Genomic DNA, 16718 nt, shown 5'->3' with positions numbered 1-16718 from the left:
CTTTACGTCGTTCCGCTAGCCCAGTGATTCTCAACCAGGGTTCCTCCAGAGGTTGCTAGGGGTTCCTTCAACATTGGACAATTTCTGCCTCTCAGATAAGTTCCCACTGACACCATTGATCATTTTAGCTATCTGTAAGGAGGTAATTCTTCCCAATGACCACAAGTGTAGGGACCATTCTTCCCACTGACCATCACACTAATGTATCATGAGTTGTAGAATTCTAGTTTTTAGCAGGGATTCCCCGAGACCGGAGAACTATTTCAAGGGTTCCTCTGTGTTGAAAAGGTTGAGAAAGGCTGCGCTAGCCCAACTTCAGGAGAATCAGAAACACCCCCGACACTAAGGAGGAGGAATGGGCAGAGAGGGATAGGCGTACCCTAGAATAGCCAACATAGGAGGGCAAATTCTCCAGGTCGGAATTCATCAGTCTTCCTATGCTTTAAGGAAAGGGGACATTCTTTTGAGGACAGTGAGGTCCTTATTTCGGACAGAGAGGACAACTCGTTCACAAGAGGCATGAAAGAGGCTATCTACATCAAACCGAAACAATTATCACTTAACGGGGGGTGGGGGGGGGGCCTTCAATACCATCTTTCTTCCACATATAACGCTGTTTTTAACATCTATACCCTGGCGATTTGGCAACAATTCCCAACTTCAGATGTGCGAGTCAAAAGATTAACACTTGCGCAGACAAGATTAGGTAACTAGAACAGGACGGTTCCTCAACTTTCACACCTCCTAAGATGTTCTTGGAAAATTCAAAATCTTCCTTGACACATTCCATAATGATGAGATTAAGGTGTCTGTGCTACCTGTGTGGATATAAATACTGGGGTATGTTCCTGACACTCATGAAAACTGAAGAAGCGTCTTGAGGAAGCTACAAAACGTCTTTTAACATTATAGAACAAGTTCAGTTAAATGTGACTAATGATTACCAGCTATTCGGCCTACTGCAAAGAACTTAACCCTTCATGGCAAAACTCAATGCCGAATGTAATGGCAGCCCAGACCTCCTGGTCTGCTCCTTCTCAGCCACAAAGCTGGGACATCTCAGCAGACATCAGAGGCAGTAAAGGACACGTGAAACCATAAAGTGTTCTTCATCGGTGCAGATGGTAAAATGTGGCCATTCCAGAATATACTCTACACAGGGGATTCAGATCATGTATAGACCAGATATTTCTATCAGATATTTCTATATCCACCTTTGTGGATATAAATGAACTGAACAAGTGGCTAGGAGAGCTACAAATCATCTTCAACGTTACAGAACAAGTCCAGTTGACCACTCATTACCGGCTATTAGTCTTATTGCAAAGAGCTGGGTCATGCCCAGTCAATGTTGTTGACTGCAACTCAGCAAGACTCAATGCCAAGATGCAATAGCAGCGGTGACTTTCTGGTCTGATCCTCCCCAGCCACATAATATATCTGTGAGGTCTTCAGAATATACTCTACACAGGGGATATAGGTAATGTATAGACCAGTTAGTGGAACTTGTACCTCTTCTATGAGATCTTTTTATACATGTGTATCTCTATGAGGTCTTGGGAGGCCTCAGAGGCAGTGAAGGACACAAGAAACCAGGAAGTGATCTCTATCAGTGCATGTAATAAAATGTGGTCATTCCAGAATATACACTACACAGGGGATTCAGATCATGTATAGGCCAGTTACTGGAACTTGTACCTCTTCTTTGAGATCTTTTTTATATATTTGTATCTCTATGAGGTCTTGGGAGGCCTCAGAGGCAGTGAAGGACACAAGAAACCAGGAAGTGATCTCTATCAGTGCAGGTAATAAAATGTGGTCATTCCAGAATATAGTCTACACAGGGGATTCAGATCGTGTATAGGCCAGTTCCTGGAACATGTACCTCTTCTATGAGATGTTTTTATATATTTGTATCTCTATGAGGTCTTGGGAGGGCTCAGAGGCAGTGAAGGACACAGGAAACCAGGAAGTGATTTCTATCAGTGCAGGTAATAAAATGTGGTCATTCCAGAATATACTCTACACAGGGGATTCAGATCATGTATAGGCCAGTTACTGGAACTTGTACCTCTTCTCTGAGAGATTTTTATACATTTTTTATGTAGGAGGTCTCAGAAAGCCTCAGAGGCAGTGAAGGACACGTTAAATCAGGAAGTGACCTCTTTCAATGCATTTAATAAAATGTGGCCATTCCAGAATATACTCTACACAGGGGATTCCAGTCATGTGTAGATTGGTTACTGGAACTTGTATCTCTTCTATGAGATATTTTTTTATATATTTGTATCTCTATGAGGTCTTGGGAGGCCTCAGAGGCAGATTTGTATACATTTTTTATGTAGGTCTCAGAAAGTCTCAGAGGCAGTAAAGACATGTGAAACCAGGAAGTGATCTCTACCAGTGCAGGTAATAAAATATGGTCATTCCAGAATATACTCTAGACTACACCGGGGATTCAGATCATATATAGGCCAGTTACTGGAACTTGTACCTCTTCTTTGAGATCTTTTTATATATTTGTATCTTTATGAGGTCTTGGGAGGCCTCAGAGGCAGTGAAGGACACAAGAAACCAGGAAGTGATCTCTATCAGTGCAGGTAATAAAATGTGGTCATTCCAGAAAATACTCTACACAGGGGATTCAGATCGTGTATAGGCCAGTTACTGGAACTTGTATCTTTTATTTGAGATCTTTTTTTACATATTTGTATCTCAATGAGGTCTCAGGAGGCCTCAGAGGCAGTGAAGGACACAAGAAACCAGGAAGTGATCTCTATCAGTGCAGGTAATAAAATGTGGTCATTCCAGAAAATACTCTACACAGGGGATTCAGATCATGTATAGGCCAGTTACTGGAACTTGTATCTTTTATTTGAGATCTTTTTTTACATATTTGTATCTCAATGAGGTCTCAGGAGGCCTCAGAGGCAGTGAAGGACAAGTGAAACCAGGAAGTGATCTCTATCAGTGCAGGTAATATAATGTGGTCATTCCAGAATATACTCTACACAGGGGATTCAGATCATGTATAGGCCAGTTACTGGAACTTGTACCTCTTCTTTAAGAGCTTTTTATATATTTGTATCTCTTTGAGGTCTTGGGAGGCCTCAGAGGCAGTGAAGGACACAAGAAACCAGGAAGTGATCTCTATCAGTGCAGGTAATAAAATGTGGTCATTCCAGAATGTACTCTACACAGGGGATTCAGATCATGTATAGGCCAGTTACTGGAACTTGTACCTCTTCTTTGAGATCTTTTTATATATTTGTATCTCTATGAGGTCTTGGGAGGCCTCAGAGGCAGTGAAGGACACAAGAAACCAGGAAGTGATTTCTATCAGTGCAGGTAATAAAATGTGGTCATTCCAGAATATACTCTACACAGGGGATTCAGATCATGTATAGGCCAGTTACTGGAACTTGTATCTTTTATTTGAGATCTTTTTTACATATTTGTATCTCTATGAGGTCTCAGGAGGCCTCAGAGGCAGTGAAGGACACAAGAAACCAGGAAGTGATCTCTATCAGTGCAGATAAAATGTGGTCATTCAAGGATATTCTCTACACCGGGGATTCAGGTCATGTATAGACCAGTCAACAAAACCTGTACCTCTTCTATCAGAGTTATTTTTAAATGTGATTACAAAGCAAGCTCCTCTTTAAGACATCTTCAGACAAAAAAGGGGAAACGACCCTGAAATTCTGTCAAAAAAACCCTTCACTTTTTGGCATTTCACAGACCCTGAATTATCCGTCTTTAAGTATTCCGCATCTATCGTCCACGAGATTTGTTCAGCTTTTTATGCAGCGGCCATGAATACAGATGAGCGTGATTTATCAAGGCCGCGGACGTCCAGTTTTATTGGAAAAAGCTGTGTTTTGTGCTTTATTAGTGGAGCCGGTGAGCCCAAACACCGAGTTTGTGACCTCCGTAGCGTCAGCAGAGCCGACCCATCACTTCTCATTAAGCCGAGTCATTCGTCTTTCTCTTTCCAGAGAAAAATTCCTGCGGCGAACAGGTTTTTTTTTTTTTTTTCTACGGAACGAAATTGAAAAGCCCAAAAGCGCGGCTTCTTAAAGGCGCAGTAGCCATCAAGCGTCACTTTTGCTTTAAAGCGCTCAGTGCCGGTGGTTTGCGTTTTATGGATACAACCCTGGCTACAGTTTATGTAAAAATGTCAATTTTGTACTGTAGCTGCCTTCTAATAACTCCGCATACCAACAGTTTACAATGTTGTCATGCCCCGCCCCCTTAGTGGTGGCGTAATTGGCGTAAAACAAAAAAAAAGCAATGTTTGGGCTAATTTCTTTTGTCCCATCAACTACCTCATTTGACAAACCATCTTCCAGCTCCTATGTGTACATAACTGTTCAATATCAGAGCCTTGGAGAATGGTAAGATCCATGGGGGGCCCCATTATTTTTTTTATATTGTTACGCATACTCAGAAGCCGGGAGGCAGTATATGAGGACAGGCAGTAAGAACTCAACCTCACAATATTGAAAACGTAAAAAAAAAAAAAAAAAATTGGCCTAACATATGAATTAATTGAAATATTAATTTGCAAAACATCTACAGCCATGCTAGCACTAGATATTATCAAGCAATAAAATGTAATTGAAATCTATGTCTCAATAAAAAATGATTTTGAGCTAGAAGTTCCTAGGGGGTGGAGCTTGACAATACTATTATTTTAAAACTGTGCATCATTGCCGTACAGACATCATAGTAAGCCCTTGTACGCACGATCGGAGATTCCGACGGAATGTGTCCGATCGGAGCGTTTTGTTGGATATTCCGACTGTGTGTGGTCTGCATCGGACTGTTTCCGTCGGGAATATCCGTCGGACCAAATTTTCCAACTTGCCGGAAATATTTTCCAACAAAATGCTCTGATCGGACATACTCCGATCATGTGTAGAGAATTCCGATCGGACAAAGTGCCACGCATGCTCAGATCAAATTCCTACATCAAAGCTATTGGCTACTAGCCTGAACGTAGTCCCGTCGTAACGAAATAACCTCATCACGTTCTGAACGATCGGATTTTCCGACAACAACGTCCGACCGTGTGTATACAACAGTTTCGGACAAAATCCGTCGGACAAAATCCAACGGATTTGGTTGTCAGAATCTCCGACCGCGTGTACAAGGGCTAAGTATACATATCATTTCCTTTCAAGTTACTCCAAGTATATAATGTAAATAATATTACCTTAGTAGTGTTCAGTTAAAAGGTATAAGGGGTCTGATGAAAACTTCAGATCTGAAAAAAAAGACAGTATAGTATTTTTAATTAGAATAATTTATTCTTTTTTTTTTTTTTGTTGTTAATAAAAATATATTTTTTTTTTAATTAAAATATTAAAATCGTTTGTTGTTATTTATATTTTTTTTATTTAAATAGTTACATATTTAATCTGGTTAAAAAAAGGCATATGTCCATCCAACAACATAGAAAAAAAAAAGGAAAACAAACACGCTGAAATAGAAAACCTCCAAATATATACTATCCGATATCCCCAGTTGATTGAAGGAAAGGCAAGAAATAAAAAAGCAATAAAGGATGATCCAATTTGCTCCAGCGGGGAAAAAGAAAAATTCCTTCCTGATCGCCCAAAAGGCAGACGGATATTCCCTGTATGTATTCCCTGTATGAACTTATAAATATTACTAATACTAATTACTATTTTTTTTTAAATATTAATAATAAAATGAATATTAAATTATTACAACTTTTATTTTTATTTATTTTTATCCAAAAAAATTTTTGTAAATTAAAATATTAAAACTGTTTATTCTTATTTTATCAAAATAGTTTTTTTAATAAAATATTAAAATAGTTTAGTAAACCCCACACCGAATTTTTGAAAATTTGGTCCCCTTGGTGTTCTTATGCCCACCCCACAATGCCCCCAATCAGTCTAGGCACTTTCTAATTAATGGTGGGGCCTAGATCCTAGCCTGTGGGTCTATTACCCTCCCAGTACCCGTCAATCTGCCCCCAGACACCCAATAACTCCCCCCCCCCCCATTTTTTCTTCTCCTTTCTCTCTTTCCCTCTCCTTCCTTAGGGGCTTCTGCCCGTTCTCTCACCCTTTTCTAATATTTGCCGATGCCTTTAGACCTCGGTAATTTTTGAAGACCTACGGCCTTGGTCACGGGGTCGTACCTTGAGCTCCTGCTCCATATACCGGACCAGTTTTGGGTTCATTCATTGATGTTCTATGTAATTTTATGCCTCTCGCCTCTCACCCCTGCATGGGTAAACTGTTGATAGGCACCTGTGCATTTTATTTTTTTTCTCAATAACAAAAATTTTTGTACCAGAAAATAGTTTAGTAAACAAACTAAGCTATTTTATTATTTTGGAATAAAGAGAATATATGGAGAAAAGCTTTGGGCATTACCCATGGGAGAAAAAACAACTTTTAATAATACGTTATTACACAATATACAAAATTGTTTTTCTGTGGCCAAATAATGTTCAGTCCACCTTTTGGGGTGGATATGGTGTGACCACAAATTTTCTTTTTTTTTTTTAATACATTTTTATTTTTTTTGTAATAAATTTGTATCATAAATTTTTTTTTTTTATCAAAACATCTTTTTCTTCTGGGTGCAGATTTTTTTTTTTTTTCCTTCTCGATCTTTTGGTGGTTTGGTTTTATTTGAGAGGGGTGCGCCGTAAGAGCTTACTTCCCGTATTTTATTATTTCATCAAAAATTTACAGATCAAAAATATTTTTTATCAAGAATTAATACTTATCAATCTCGCCTTACTCTGGTGTGGTTTTATAGCTCTTATCTTGTGTGATAAATTATGCAGTCATCAAAGAAAAATATTACAAGTCCCCTTTGATTGAAAATTTCTGAGTTCCTCGTTTAAACCGACTTACATAACTTACATATCTTGCATAACGGCCATTCTGCGCACAACAACAAAAAAATACCCTGAAGCCTCCATTATACCAAAGCCAAGAGCGTCACAGTTTTGGGCACCAAACTGCGTCAGCCTACTTTTTTTTTTTTGCTCCCGAATAATTTTAATCAAGGATTTTCCGAAAATATGGACCCTTTCCATGAAAATGAAAAGATAATGGTGCGCGGTTCTTAGCTAGTAAGAGTTATCCTCTTTTCTATGATGAATTTCATTTAATATGAATGGAGGGTTTATAGGAGCTAAATAGCCAAAGTTACAAGTTTAATGGGCTCGTTTATGGACCCGCAACACGAGCAGCAAAAATTAAAACGAAGCATAGTACATATATTTACTAGATCTTTCTGTAATAAGACATTCTGCATCAGAACGGCTTCGCTGGCAAAATTTTAAGCTGATACTGAGCCAGAATGAAATTGTTCATTAGCCCGGGCCTCTGTAGGATGTTTTCACTGCCAACCAAGGCCACCTTCCAGGAGAACTACTAACTGACCGGCCTAAATTATATTAACTAGTTAGCAGCACAATGTTAAAATACACAATAATGGCCAAATGTTTGTGGACACCTTTCCCCTTACACCTACTGTATATGAGATTGTTGGACATCCTATTCTAAAACCATGGAAACCGAAATGGAGTTGGCTCTTCTATAACCTTCTCCGCTCTTCTGAGGCTTTTCACAAGATTTGTCCATTTAAACAAAAGAACAAATTCTTGAAGTCGGGTACTGATGAGCAGTGGCGTAACTAGAACCTTCAGGGCCCCGATGCAAGAAACCTGAACCCCAGCCAGGGTCCTTCCCTCTGAGTCCGGCGGTGGAACTCCAGGGCGTGGTCACAGGTATGACCTTTGTGAGCCCTGTAGTTCCACCACTGGCATCAGTATTTTTTTTTTTTTTTTTTTTTAGGTGCCCCATTGGGGGACTGTCCCTAGGCAGGATGGGGTCCCCGTCCCCAGAAGAGATGAGGTCCTTTTCTCCAGGGCAGATGAAGTTACTGCCCCCAGGTAAGAAGGGGTCCCTGTCCCCAGGGGAGATGGGGGTCCCTGTCCCCACGTGAGAAGGGGATCCTGTCCCCTGGGGGAGATGGAGGAGGTATGTAATGGTGTGTGGGAGATGGGGTCCTCTCACTCACCATGACCAAGGGGCTGCATGGGCCCCTTGCAGGACAGGGCCCAGTTGCGGTCGCGAATGCTGCACCCCCTATAGTTACGCCCCTGCTGATGAGGATTGATGGAGAAGACCTGGCTCACAGTTGGTGTTCCAATTCACCCCAAAGGTGTACAGTAGGGTTGAGATCAGGGTTCTGTGCAGGACACTTGATGTCCTTCATGTCAAACCCATCATACCATGTCTTTATAGAGCTTGCTACCATTTATGAGGTAAGGTACTAATGCTAGAGGAGAAGACTTGCCTCACAGTTGGTGTTCCAATTCACCCCAAAGGTGTGCAGTAGGGTTGAGATCAGGGTTCTGTGCAGGACAGTTGATGTCCTTCATGACAAACTCATTATACCATGTCTTTATGATATTGGCCACCATTTATGAGGTAAGGTACTGCTGTTGGAGGAGAAGACCTGGCTCAAATTCATCCCACGGGTATTGAGTAGGGTTGAGGCCAGCATTCTATGCAGGACACTTGAGGTCCTCCACACTAAACTCATGTTTACACTATATAACATAGTTTTATATATATATATATATATATATAACTAACCATAGCTATATAACCATAGTTATTGTGGACACCTGACCATCAGACCTATATAAACCAGTTGACCCTGTGCAGGTCTTTCAAGTCCCTCCACACCAAATTCATGAAACCATGTCTTTATGGAGCTGGCCGCCATTTACGAGGGAAGGTACTGATGTGGTATGGCTTGCAATCAACGTTCCAATTGATCACCAAGGGGTTGAGGTCAGGGCTTTGTGCAGGTCCTTCAAGTCCCTCCACACCAAACTCATGAAACCATATCTTTATGGAGCTGGCCGCCATTTACGAGGGAAGGTACTGATGTGGTATGGCTTGTAATCAACGTTCCAATTGATCACCAAGGGGTTGAGATCAGGGCTTTGTGCAGGTCCTTCAAGTCCCTCCACACCAAACTTATTAAACCATGTCTTTATGGAGCTGGCCGCCATTTACGAGGGAAGGTACTGATGCGGCATGGCTTGCAATCAACGTTCTAATTGATCACCAAGGGTTGAGGTCAGGGCTTTGTGCAGGTCCTTCAAGTCCCTCCACACCAAACTCATCAAACCTTGTCTTTTTGGAGTTGGCTTTGTACCCAGGAGCACAATCATGCTGGAAGAGAAAAGGGCCTTCACCAACCCAAGGTTGAAGGAGCACAATAATTGTCTAAGATGTCTTTTGTATGTTTTAGCCCTTACGGTGGCCTTCAGTGAAAACACGGACACCTCATCATTTGGAGGAGGATCCACACACATTTGGCCATATACTGTAAGTGTGATGGTCAGAGGTTCACAAACTGTTGACCAACCATATCGTTTTGGATGGAGTGGTAAAGGGTGTAAACTTCACCCTCACTGAAAGCAGTTTTTGGAAACACTATCTGATTGGAAGATACATCCTCTACTCCTGGTCCAGCAGTGGTCACCAGGAGGAGTGTCAAGGGGTCATTTTCTTCAGTGTAACACAGACAGTAATAAAAACCAGATAGGGAACCTAAACCTTCTCCTAGCTAAGACCAGAATGGAATGTCACTATCACCCAGGGGCATAGATAAGGGGGGGGGGCAGAGGGGTCCAAACCACCCCAGAGCAAACATGCATACTTGTTACTTTGCCAGCTGTCCCACAGAGGCTGCATCCGGACTAATGTCCCAGGATCTGAGCCATGGGGACAACATTAATGTCTCCTCATCCCTTGTGTCCATAGCATTATCACCACCGATTTGCAACCAGCTGACACCAAGGCATTTACAAGAAGAGGTGAATGTGATATATAATATTGCCATTGTCATAGTTTCTGAATGATTTGGTCACCCACCCTAAGCTACACAGTCATATAGCATGGCCAGAATGGGGAAGATCCCAAGAATTTTAAGGCCTAACTCCAGGCAAACGGCTATATAAACATACACTATATAAACTTTAATGACATCCCAGTCTTAGTCCATAGGGTTCAATATTGAGTTGGCCCACCCTTTGCAGCTATAACAGCTTCAAGTCTTCTGGGAAGGGTGTGCACAGGGTTTAGGAGCGTGTCTATGGGAATGTTTGACCGTTCTTCCAGAAAAGCATTTGTGAGGTCAGGTACTGATGCTGGGCGAGAAGGCCTGGCTCGCGGTCTCTGCTCTAATTTATCCCAAAGGTGTTCTATTGGGTCAGCATCAGTCACTACCGGCTTTGAGGGTGGCTTTGTCTGATTTAATGCCTGATAAAGGATCCTCAGAGCACTGGGAACCCTTGCCAAATGGTTAGCTAATAAGCCTGTTTTGAGTGTGGACCTTGCTTTGTGCACTGGTCCAAATAATTTGGTGGTGGGGGGGGGGGGGGTATTGATGTGGGGTTGTTTTTCAAGGATTGGGCTTGGTTCCTTAGTTCCAGTGAAGCGAACTCTGGACATTTTGGACAATTTCCTGCTCCCAACTTTGTGGAAACCGTTTGGGGATGGCCCCTTCCTGTTTCAACATGACTTTGCACCAGTGCAAAAAGCAAGGTTCATAAAGACATGGATGAGCGAGTGTGAGGTGGAGGAACTTGACTGGCCTGCACAGAATCCTGACCTCAACCTGACCTCAACACACTTGAGATAAATGAAAGCGGAGACTGCAAGCTAGGGCTTCTCGTCCACATCAGTGCCTGACCTTACAAATGCGCTTCTGGAACATTCTCCTGCTCCCAGTCTGAGTTCTTCTATACATGGACTGCAAAAGGCTGATACTAGGTCTAATTCAAAAACGTACAGTGCTTGTATATTAAAAAAAAAAAAATACATGTAATGATGTATTAATGAATTCAAAGCTGCATTAATCTGCTTGAAGTTCAGCTTTAGCAATTGCTATAGATGTGTTTTATCTTCATATTTAGCTGTTAAGCTGAAGCCGCCTTTAATTACGTGTGCAAATTGAACTTCAGTGCACAGGCACCCTGCGTCTTTGTAGTTCCGCATAATCTTCCGCTGACACGCGCTAAAAAAGATCAAGGAGCCGCGTGTCGCTGCCAGCCATTTACGTAGGCCATTCTGGAGAAAGCCATCTTCACCTTTCAAGTGTTCTGCACCTCTTCTAGGGTTTCACAGCGCCTATGGCATCACAGGACCATGGGGGTTCTACATATAGGACCGCGCACTTAGAGTGCAGCTACAGCTGACCCCCTCTGGTCCTCCATATCAGTTTCATATTCTGACCTCAGTGGTCAGAAGGGACATCAAAGACTGCATTACAAGTGTTGGAAAAGCAAGACGTTCCTTTCTACAGCTCACCTCTAATCTCAGTTATTTATATTTGGCCGCAAGCTAAAAAAACAGGAGCTGAAGAGAATTCTCTGCAGCTTTCTTTCTATTGGATATGAGTTTTCTTTACAGTTCTTTAGATGCACATCAATAGAAATACATATATGGACTGCCTTCACGTTGGTTTAGTTATGCCCATGGGCCTGAGTATTATCAGATCAGTTCAGGTGGCTGCTCTGGGCCTGGTTGGGGTCTGCCAAGGCCAACAATAACCTATGTTTATGATCTGAGATAAAGGGCCTGCAAAGGAGGTCACTCGCCATCAGTGCACACTGCCAGGTGACTCAAAGGGAGGCCAAGGGGTGGAATGGAGTGGTAGAGGAATCGGTTAGGGTCTGACAAGGCCAATAATAACCCATGTTAATGGTCTGAGATAAAGGGTTTGTCAAGGCTGGAGCTTAAGATACAAAGGAGGCCACTCGCCATCAGCGCACAGTGCCAGGTGACTCAAAGGGAAGCCAAGGGGTGGAATGAAGTGGTAGAGGAACCGGTTAGGGTCTGACAAGGCCAATAATAACCCATGTTAATGGTCTGAGACAAAGGATTTGTCAAGGCTGGAGCTTAAGATACAAAGGAGGCCACTCACCATCAGCGCACGCTGCCAGGTGACTCAAAGAAAGGCCAAGGGGTGGAATAGAGTGGTAGAGGAAGCGGTTAGGGTCTGACAAGGCCAATAATAACCCATGTTAATGGTCTGAGATAAAGGGTTTGTCAAGGCTGGAGATTAAGGTAAAAAGAAGGCCACTCACCATCAGCGCACACTGCCAGGTGACTCAAAGAGGGGCCAAGGGGTGGAATGGAGTGGTAGAGGAAGCGGCTAGGGTCTGATAAGGCCAATAATATCCCATGTTAATGGTCTGAGATAAAGCGTTTGTCAAGGCTGGAGATTAAGGTACAAAGGAGGCCACTCGCCATCAGCGCACACTGCCAGGTGACTCAAAGAGAGACCAAGGGATGGACTTGTGGTGGAAAAAGGTCCTCATGAAAATTTTTGTTATGGGACTCTATGTCTTGCAGTTACCCTGGGCAATTTACTGGGGTCTGACAAGGCCAACGATAACAAATGTTAATGGTCAAAGAATAAGGATATGCTAAGGATGGAGGTTAAGGTACAAAGGTCACTGGCCTTTAGTGCACACCACCGGGCAACTCAAAAAGAAGCCACCGGGTGGGCTGGTGGTGGAAGGACCTCATAAAAATTTTGCTATGGGACCCTATATCTTGCAATTAACCTGGGAGCTTACAAGCTAACACCACTTCTACATTGTGGTTCCAATTATTGGGGGGAAAGCTAATCATCATAATAGTATCCTCTTAGATTACTATAACCATACAGACTCAGAGAGGCCAAATGGTGGAATGGGGTCGGAGAGGAAGCGGTTGGGTTCTGACAAGGCCAACAATAACCCCTGTTAATGGTCTGAGATAAAGGGTTTGCGAAGGCTATAGATTAAGGCACAAAGAAGGTCATTGGCCAACAGTGCTCTCCTCCAGGTGACTGAAAGAGTGACTAAGAGGTGGGCTGGTGGTGGAAGAAGGACCTCAGAAAAATTTTGCTCTGGGACTATATGTATTGCAGTAATGCTGGGCAATTTACTCAGTCTATGACCAACCAGTGAGCTCACAAGCTGACACCTCTCCACATTGTGATGCCAATTATAGGGAAAAGCTAATCATCATACTAGTATCCTCTTAGATTTCCATACCCATAGAGAGGCCAAAGGGTGAAATGGGGTGATAAAGGAACCGGTTGGGGTTTGACAAGGCCAATGATAACCCGTGTTAATGGTCTGAGAATAAGGATTTGCTATGGCTGGAGGTTTAGGTACAAAGGAGGTCATTGGCAATTAGTGCACTCTTCCAGGTGACTCAAAGAGAGGCCAAGGGGTGGTGGGAGAAGGACCTCATAAAAATTTTGCTTTGGGACCCTATGACTTGCAGTTACATTGGACCATTTACACAGTCCCTGACCAACCAGGGATTTAAAAGCCAACACCTTTTTCACACTGTGGTGCCAATCATGGGGAAAAGCTAATCATCATGCTAATATCCTCTTGGATTGGGAAAGAAAACCAAACAGACTTCATGCAGATTATGCGCCTAATGGGAATTATATCAAATCATAGCCACTAGATGGAGCTGACGTAAGTATTTGTTTCCAATGATCATTGGCTCCATCTAGTGGCAATAATTTCCTGATTTATGCTATTATAAATGAAAAACATCTGACCTGGAGATTTAAAAAAAAAAAAAACCTATGAAAATGTCATATTGCCAGAATAGCTCCAATAAACTTTTGAGCTTACCTTTTTTTTTTCCAAAAGAATATATTAACATATATAATAAAACAAAACCACCTGTTACAATCTTGCATGCGATTTGGAAGTGTGTTGTGTGAGGACACGGTTTCTAAAATGCATAAAAAACAATAGCTCTCCTTGTTTTTTTTTTTGTATTTGCAAGCCTGATGGCGTGCAATCAGCTGCCAAAATATATAAAAAATTCTAACAGTTCCACAATTACATGTTAAAAGGGGTCAGCTCTCTCTATAGACAATTCGTTGTCAAGTTCCTCCAGCCTCCCGCCTCGCGCCACTGCGATAATCACTCGAACAAAATTGCTTACCTAAGATTAACAACTGAGAATTTCCCAATTACGAGCCGGGCTGCGAGCGGAGGAGTAGGATGGACAAAAAAAAGACAGCTCTTTTCAGAAACGTCCTTCTTTGATGCGCAAGGGATACCGAGACAAGGCGGACGGGCGGTCTACATTTGTATGTTATTTAGAAGCTTGCAGAGAAAAGCCTCCAAACATACAGCAGATAACACTTTAAAAACAATTGGTCATTAATGAGATTTCAAGCTGTAAGCAGACGAATTTCAAGATGATGAACGTTCGCTTAGAGAAAAAAACATGATATGTCTCTTGGCTAGCAGTACTGAAGATCAGGGACTTTGGGGTGACTACAAGATACCTGTGTTGGCCTTCATGTAAATCCCTATGGTACCCCCTGAAGGCCTAGCCCAGGCTGTGCATGCAACCTCGACTTCTGCCAAAGTTGAGATTAAGCCCCACCTTGATGCAAAACCCCACCCCTTGTTAGTCACTAAGCTAAATCTCTATGCTGACATTGCTGAAGTTCAGGAACTTTGTGGTGCCTACAAGTACCTGTGTTGGCCTTCATGTTAATCCCTAGGGTGCCCCCTGGAGGCCTATCCCAGGCTGTACATGCATCCTAATTTTCTCCCATGTTGAGATGATGACCCACCTTGATGCAAAATCCCATCACCTGCTAGTCTCTAAGCTAAGTCTGTAATCTAACATTGCTGAACTTCAGGGACTTTGTGGTGCCTACAAGTACCTGTATTGGCCTTCATGTCAATCCCTAGGGTGCCCGCTGGATGCCTAGCCCAGGCTGTAAATGTGTGCTCGACTTCTCCCATGTTGAGATGATGACCCACCTTGATGCAAAATCCCATTCCCCTGCTAGTCTCTAAGCTAAGTCTTTAATCTAACATTGCTGAACTTCAGGGACTTTGTGGTGCCTACAAGTACCTGTATTGGCCTTCATGTCAATCCCTAGGGTGCCCCCTGGAGACCTAGCCCAGGCTGTAAATATGTCCTTGACTTCTCCCATGTTGAGATGATGACCAACCTTTATGCAAAATCCCATCCCCTGTTAGTCTCTAAGCTAAGTCTGTAATCTAACATTGATGAACTTCAGGGACTTTGTGGTGCCTACAAGTACCTGTGTTGGCTCTCATGTCAATCCCTAGGGTGCCCGCTGGAGGCCTAGCCCAGGCTGTAAATGTGTCCTCGACTTCTCCGATGTTGAGATAATGACCCACCTTGATGCAAAATCCCATCCCCTGTTAGTCTCTAAGCTAAGGCTGTAAGCTAACATTGCTGACGTTCAGGGACTTTGTGGTGCCTACAAGTACCTGTATTGGCCTTCATATCAATCCCTAGGGTGCCCCCTGGAGACCTAGCCCAGGCTGTAAATGTGTCCTTGACTTCTCCCATGTTGAGATGATGACCCACCTTGATGCAAAATCCCATCCCCTGCTAGTCTCTAAGCTAAGTCTATTAAGTTAACATTGCTGAAGTTCAGGGACTTTGTGGTGCCTACAAGTACCTGTGTTGGCCTTCATGTCAATACCTAAGGTGCCCCCTGAAGGCCTAAACTAGGCTGTACATAGGGCTTTGACTTCTGTCTAAGTAGAGGTTAAACCCCGCTATCACTTGATCAGAATCACACCCCCTGTTAGTAATGGCAGCTCTTTAGCATGCAATGGAGACTTTTGTGTCACGCAGAAAAGTCAGCAGGGACGTCAAGATAGGATAAGTAGGTTAAAGTGTGAAAAGTGGTCCATGTTGCCCCTTCTTTCGTAAGTGGGTGTGGTTTAAGAAAAGTGAGTGGTGCTAAATAAGCTTGACGTATTTCAATGAATCGTAATGGGCATGATAAAATTGTTGGCTGTTACTTCCTACTTTACCAAAAAAGGCTGCTGCACTGTTACAATTGACTGCAAGAGATTGCTCATAGCCTACAACAGGTTATAGTTAGATACTGTTTGTCTGTTACGGGAAACTATTATATAAAGCTAACTTGTTGTAAGAGACAGCAATCACTCATACCTTTAAAATCAACTGTGTTAGACCTTGCCATCAAGGTTCTTAGATACTGCTACAGATCACTGACCATAAAAGAGACTGTTAGTGGCCACTTGTAAGCGGGTAAACATATGTCTATTATGTTCCATTCAGGTTGCTGTGCAATTTCTAGGATGGCCACTAGGTGACCTTATAGAGTTATCATAGGTATAGATGATCTGGTCGAAGTAGGGTAGAGGGCGTATGGGGGATTGGAAGAGGACAGTCGCCTGCCCTAGTGGAATAGCTGGGGCTTCTTTGGAAGCCCTATCATATGGCTTCCCCTGGGGGGGGGTGGGGGGGGGGGTCCAGGCCAAGAGAATTGGAGAGCCTTAGCGAAAAGGGCTTATTTAAAAAGTTACTCTTTGTGAGAAGGGGATCCAGAGTATGAAAGCTAGAAAATGTCCAAAAAGAACTGCTAAAGGAAAGATAAAAAAAATGTCAAGAAGAAGTCTTCCATTATAGTAAACAATGTTACAAGCACGAGTTCTATTTCTCTTTTATTTCTATGGTACTTAGGTGAACCTATACCTAGGCAGCAGAAATGTTCAGACCAGTTCTGGTCGGGAAGCGGGTGGCAGATTTGTAGGGGAAGGTCAGCCTGCCTGGAGGTGGTAAGAAGGATTACATTGTAGTGCCACATGCCCC

The 16718-nt window shown here is 42.7% G+C and overlaps 1 protein-coding gene across 3 annotated transcripts in view; it reads right to left on the bottom strand.

Moving 5' to 3' along the window:
• The window catches only part of SEMA6C (semaphorin 6C), a 330011-nt gene that overhangs the window by 224429 nt on the left and 88864 nt on the right, over positions 1–16718 (bottom strand). For all 3 annotated transcript variants that reach the window (XM_077464107.1, XM_077464109.1, XM_077464108.1), the window contains exon 2: positions 5219–5269. The gene's annotated coding sequence lies outside the window, so the exon portion shown is untranslated. The remainder of the gene's footprint in view (positions 1–5218; positions 5270–16718) is intronic.

The sequence above is a fragment of the Lithobates pipiens genome, unplaced genomic scaffold, assembly GCF_037356315.1.
Source record: "Lithobates pipiens isolate NorthernLeopardFrog02 unplaced genomic scaffold, aLitPip1_a1.2 Scaffold_30, whole genome shotgun sequence".
In the NCBI taxonomy this organism is placed as follows: domain Eukaryota; kingdom Metazoa; phylum Chordata; class Amphibia; order Anura; family Ranidae; genus Lithobates; species Lithobates pipiens.
This window is presented reverse-complemented; position numbering and strand designations above follow the sequence as displayed.